The sequence below is a fragment of the Cupressus sempervirens genome, chromosome 6, assembly GCF_028749045.1.
Source record: "Cupressus sempervirens isolate cs-2001-9-10 chromosome 6, ASM2874904v1, whole genome shotgun sequence".
NCBI classification, from domain to species: Eukaryota; Viridiplantae; Streptophyta; class Pinopsida; order Cupressales; family Cupressaceae; genus Cupressus; species Cupressus sempervirens.
Genome location: NC_143123.1, coordinates 503,430,429 through 503,437,561, shown reverse-complemented (window position 1 = coordinate 503,437,561; position 7,133 = coordinate 503,430,429).

The window sequence follows — 7,133 nt, the reverse complement described above, 5'->3', positions numbered from 1 at the left end:
ATATAAATATATATTCATATATTTTTTAATATAAATATAATTATAAATAATTATATATTGATATATTTCTTAATATAAATATAAATTTAAAAATAAATACATATATGTATCTATATAAAGAAAATATAAATACATAAACATATGTATTTATATTAATAAATACATAAACATAGGTATTTATATTAATAAGTACATATATACAAATATTAAATTACTATCACAAACTCTTTTTTCCACCAAAATTTCGTGGGGAGCATATCGGATATTTGATTTTACTGGCATCAAATTCCAACTTATTTTTTGTCTCTATAGACCCGACAACATCACTTTTTGACCTTTTTTTCATGGGTTTTATAAAAGGTAGTGTTTTGGGGCCCAACCAGTTCAAAAAAATTTGAAAATACAACCTTAGGTGTCTGATATTGTCATCTGAATGGGGAGCAGCAGTTGTTGAAAGGCTAAAGACAAAAAGAAGTTATCCAATGAAGACATTGCAGCATATAGGGAAAGGGACAAAATGGGACACCGAAGATAAAGACTAGGTATGATAAATATTAGTCAAGTTGATGATGAATTAGTTGGAGCTGAAATCATAGAGTCAGATAATGAATATGTATAGTTGGAGAATGAAAATGTACCTATTGAAAACAATAATGCCAAAATTGAAAATTTAGAGAATGAAAATTTTGAGGACGAAATGCTACCAAGTCATAATTCAAATTGCATAATTGACCATGTCGAACATGACAATGCACAGGAATCTAATGCACAAGAACCTTACATATCTCCTAATTATAATCGAAATGAAGGTTCTAGAACACCAAAATGGATAATTGAAATTGATGAAATGATTATTACCAATTTGGAAGGGAAAAAATCAAAAAGAACAATTTGGTTATGGGCTACAAGATTATATAACATGTTTTTTGGGAACAAGACAATGGTGGAGCAATGTCATCTTTTCATGCACTTATTAATGATGCAAAACATGAGACCTATGCTTTCCAAATTGAAGATTCGTGTCAATAAAAAGTTGGAAAGAAATGCCATTATTGTGAAGAATCTTTTTAGTGCTCTCAATAGCATTGGAAAAAATAGCAGGAAGAACAATAACAAAGCTGCTCGAAGGGTTATTACAACCTCTTTGGTAAGTCATCATTTGAGAAAGGATAGATATATGAGACAAACTTGTATTGATTTGAATCTAAATCATACTAGTTTGAGAAGAGCACTTAATCGACGAGAGAAAATTGATGATCCTCTTCAAAATGAAACATAGGCATTTGGTGGGAGACTTCCACATATTGATAAGAAGCTATCCGATGATGTAAAGGAAGAAATTACATAGTTTTGGCACTCTAACTTATGGGTATCACCCAATGCTAAAGATGTGTTAAAGTTGAGAATTGGCATCAAAGACCGCACGCCACATCCTAAACAGTATTTGGAGGTAAGTCAAACTATGTTGTTCAAACAATTTAGAGAGAGTCATCCAAGTCTTCATATATCACAAAGGGCTTTTGAATCGTTGAAGCCATTTTATTGTGTGCCACTCAAAATTCAAAATACATGTTGTTGCAAATATCATGTTGAGTTTTCTATGCACCACGAACTATTACGCTCCATCTGTTCTACTTTACATACTAAAAAAATGTTTGAGGATTGTGGGGCTAGTGGGCTTCCAAAATCATCAAGAGACTTGCTAGATCAACTTTTATGTCGTAGAGTTGATGGTTGTTTCTTTTATAGAAATACTTGCTTAAATGAGAAGTGTTCAGAATGTGGTGGTTTATCCAAGTTTGACACATGTTTCCATGAGAGGTACGAACAAGATATTGGAAAGACAACAGTGAAAAAAAAGGTACATGAAACAGTGAAATACACATTGAAGAGTGGGGGTGAGAGCTCTAGATGTGAATTGGTTGGAAAAGATATCAGTGTGGCTAGTTTTATTTCAGATTTCAAAGAAAATCTTTTCTGCAAGTATGCAAGACATAGTCACAGGTCTCAGTGGTTGGATCAACAATTTAGAATGTGTAAGGATACTTTTCCCATTGGCACTATTGTATCAGTTGCTAATTTTGCTGAGAACTACACATTGCAACCTCAAAATGAGACACAATCTCAATCTCGGCATTACAACTCCATTCAAATTGCTATTTTCATTCACATAACATATAGACATGCCCCTGATAGTGTGGAAGATAATCGAAAGATTATTAGAGAGTATCATTTTTATATGAGTGATGATAGATCTCACTCTCACGAGTTTGTGCAACATTGTTTTGAGAATTATTTTGATTTCTTACATGAGCATGCAATTGCTATGGATAGACATATCATTTGGTCAGATAACTATATAGGTCAATTCAAGAATGCTCGCATGTTTTATTGGTTGTGTAGGATGCACGTAGAGAGAGGGGTGCCTCATATTTGAAGTTTTTTTGAGTCTGGCCATGGAAAAGGGGAACATGATGGAGCAAGAGCATGTGTGAAGAGAGCTCTAGTTAAGGAGCAACTGAAGGTTTCAGCAACAGAGCTTCTTGATGCTCATAGCATTGTTGATTGGTGTAGTTTAGCATTATCACAGGGGGGGATTCTTGATTCAGTGGTATGCAGGTTCTTTTGGTTGGTTGAGGAAGGGTCCATAGCTAATAGATCAGATTGTGCTACAGTGAGAGACTCATCAAAAATGCATTCATTCTGGAGCTCTAATTCTAGTACATGGACCATTTGGAGATGACGACTAGCTTGCTTTTGTCCTAGTTGTTTTCAGTGTGATTGAGATCACTGTGAGTCAAGTGAGTGAGTGGACACATGGGCTCTACATTATCTTACTCCATTTTCTATCATACCCTCTATCACAAATGATGACATGAAAAGTTCACTTGAGCATAACCATCTATCAAATCTACTTCAGCCAGGACATGTCTTTGCATTGGTTGCACCACAGGGGAATGATGATAAATCTAATTATTGGTTAGCACGTTGTGTAAGAGGTAAACAAAAACTTGCACAACTGATCAAAGATGATGATGGATTCACATATCCTACTGGTTCAGTGGTTGTCGTTGGAACATGGCTACGGACATACATGCTTAGAAAGAACAGAATTTCTGCATTTGAAGACTGTCAGAAGCACAAAATAATTCTCATATATTCACATCTTATTATAGAAACAAATGTAAAGTTGTTGAAGCATCAAGGAAGACCAAAAGTAAAAAAACTTTTTACTATTGCTAATGTTGATCATGAAGCCCTGTTGGAGACCCTAAAACAGAGAGAGGACCCTACTAGAACACTTGACTACATATATTTACTTCTTATGTTATTTTCTCCATAATGATTCAATGAACTGATGATTATCTTATTTAATACAATAAGCTACTAATTTTTTTTATGATATTGGAATGTAGGTACATCATGAAGAGTTGGGGGGGGGATGGGGGGTGTTGGTGTTTGGGAGAATTCATAAGATTTATGATGTATTATGATGTAAAATGTGAACTTTTTTGTATATGATTTTTGTAATAACAAAAAAGATAGGTTAAATTAGTTGTACATTGTAATTTGTATTTTGGTAGGTTCTTTGTAAGGAATTATAAGAGGAAGATATTGAACAAGTTCTTGCAAATCATATTTGCATGTGATACAAGTCTATAAGGACAATTTTAAGAGCATTTATAACCATATGAAAGATAATTGCTTGTGGATATCTTATTACAAGTTTGGTTTATTTCTTATTTGACATAGAGGTGACATTATGATTATTAAAACTATTTTTATCAAACTAATCAAATAAGAAAAAACTAGGAAACAGATGAACAATTAGAATACTTGATTTCTTAAAAAATAATTTGGGGAATGTGTCAATATGTTTGAATACTCATTCGCAATCAGGCATTGAAAGAAAAAGTGATTTTATGATTACAAGTACATGTAAGCCTTTTACTACAAGTCTTATCAATGAATTTCATTATTTTTTATGGTGTGAGGTTTCCATTGTATATTTTACTTATTATTTTTACTTTTGTAATGGATACAAGACCCCATGGTGCAACTATAAGCTTGTTTTTTAGGCGATCTAGGTGTTTATAACAATAGTAGGGTCCCTAGGCATTTGTGGAATCCATTTACAAACAAATTTGCAATAAAAATTCTAACTCCTAACAGCAAAATCCTCATTATGCCCATTTTGAGGGAAGTTGTCATATTTGCATTGAATTGGGTGCATGTGATTTTGGGTCGTACTTGTGGAAGGTAAGTCTAGAAACCTTTTGTACTAATTTGGGTCCTATGAGAATGCAATTTGAGCTTTGACTCTATCTTAAATTGGAAATTATGTTATGACGGGTATTATATACTCATCTTATAGGTAAATTATGTGGAATTTATTTTGTGAAAATGAACTATGGATCATGTGTTGATGAAACATGAAAGTTTCTGAAGGTATTTAATCCAAATGTTTATGCTAAAATGTTATTAGACATTGATACTCAATAGTCATTTACATGTACATGTAAGTTCAGGTGGGAGTTCCTTAGAAAGGTGTTAATTTATTCTATTGGGTGAGTTATGAATTGATAAAATAGAGGTGATGAGAAAATGCTAAGATCTGCTAGTTGATGTTTACCATCATATATATACATGCTATATGCATATGGTTTCTAGGACATGAAAGAAGCATTAATAAAATAGTAGATGCAAATTGTATTAGGTCAAGAAGTGGTTCCATGGTTGAAATTATGTATGATTTTTAATTTTTCAAGTGAAGCATTATGTTAGCCATGATATGATAAAATTAGTTGTTGATTGTTAAATTACAATGTTTTACTATTTTATGAATTCGACTATCTTGACAGAGATGCATAGCAAAGGATATGAGGATTTTACTAGATAATTGACTTTTACAAGTTTATGTTCACCTTACTTTGTATCCAACCTATATAGTTACTGGATACTAAAATCCATTGGGCTCATGATTAGCACCGAAAAAGAGGCATATCATATTCTATACTAAAATTCAAAGGAATAAACAATCTTGAAATCTTAAAATAGGGTATTTAGATGGAGAAAAAGAAAAGGAGAGAAAACCCAGATGAAAGAGTGACCAAAATTTTCACTCCTACTAGAAAAAACTTATCAAAATTCTCACCCAAAAACCATATTTATGTCCTTCATAAATAGGGAAACCTTGAAATTGTTTACATGCTACACACACTCCCTAAATCCTCTCCTTGAGTTCTTAAAATTGTCATCTATTTATTCACATGACTCTCCCATTTTGGTATGAGCAAGGTAAGGGTCAATTTTAACAATAGGACAACCCTTAGTTGACTTGAGAGTCCTCCCTAAAGTTGGTTTTCCAAGATGGACGAAAATCAACTTTTGGAAGCATGACCTTGGTTAGACAACCCTTCATTTTTGTGCAAAGACTTTTTTCCTTTATAAAGCCATTTTTATAGTTTCTAAACTTAGAATTTGTAAGGGTTTGGGAAGAGTGACCAATAAGATCTCACACTTTCACCAAGAGGATTATAGGAAATGTGTCGATCTCTTTTAGGGGTTTTCTCCATGGTTGGAAAAATCATTGCCCACTCTCCACCTTTGGGAGACAAGCTTAGGAGTTAAAGAATTTTAGAGAATTGGAAGGGAGCTCTTCATCAACCATCTTTCCATAACTTGGACCAAGGTTGGTTCTCTTCTCATGTTGTGTAACTGATGTTCTTACTACAAATTTGGTATTGTAAGTGTTGTTGCTTTCCTATAATGGGTAGTTTGGATGACATTTGTTTGTCATTATTTTTCCTTATGTGTTGTTGTGGTTTTTTTTTTTTCTTGTCAATTGTTATGGGTGTTGTTTTCTTCTTTGTGTGTTTTTATGGGTGTTCAAGGCATCACTCACCCTTGGGAGGGAAGTAGTGGCCTTATGAGTGAAGGGGCTAGTTGGGCCATCCCACAAGTGTAGAGTCTCTTCCCTTGGAGGGAAGAGGGAAAAAGAACGAAGTATGGTCTCCATGTGCCACAACTTATTTTACACTTGGGGTGATAAGGGGAGAATTTGTGAAAAGAATTATATGTGCATCTTGAAGCCTTGTCAAGGCATGACATTGTTTTTTTGGAATTTAAAGCCTTGTGAAGGCATGATACTTGGTGATTTGTTGGCTTCTCCACTTGGGTTTGACACACCTTCACTCTATTTATTGGGCCCTTAGAGTGGTTTATTGTGCAAGCTTGATAAAATGGTGTTTATTTTTGTTTTGTTGAAGCAGTCCATTATTGACAATTGTAGGTCATTGTGAGGCTTGGGAATGAAAATGGCGTTTCTTGGTTTGTGTATATTCTTGTGTGTATCTTTTTTTTTTTTTGTGTGTGGTGTGTGTGTACCCTAGTTTGGTATCTAGTTCTCCTATCTCCTTGAAGGTTGTGTAGGAGTTGGCTTGATCCTTTCTCCCATTGTGCTATCTTTGCATCATCCATGGTCAAGGAGTCTGATGCAAAGCCAAGGAGGTAACAACAATAACTTCACAAAGTTGAATGATTTCACAAGGTTTTCTAGGCTTCTTCAAGGCACCTAATGGCTTCACATGCACACTTTTGGAATATACCTCCAGAGGTGTTGAAACTTGAAGATGATGTTTGGAACATGTTAGATAGGCTAGAACAAACCTATTAAAGCCTAAAAACATCCTACAGTTGACTGTTTGTGGGATTTTCCTATCAGGACCTAAAAGGGTCACTAGGAACACAACCACAATCTTGCTCATTTTGGGTGGTTACTTGGGTCCATCACCCTATCCTCTACACCAGAAAGCTTGTTAATCGATCACATACCAACCACATCTCATTAAAAATAAATAAATCAAGTAACGCATACATGAGGTATGCACAATCACTAACCATTCTATGCACTTTTTTATCACATCAATACATGGAACACTAGTTCTAGCCACGGAAACCATCCATCGTCCATGGGCACCCCGTACCAAGGAGTCTCCAAGGTGCTCTAAGTGCATTTTGAGGTTGATCTTCTGAGGGTCATAACTTGAAGCTCGTGAGAGCTATCGATGAACTGTTGAATGCTACAGGATGGTGATGCTGAGGCCTAAAATAACCTATCTCATTTTTGAGAG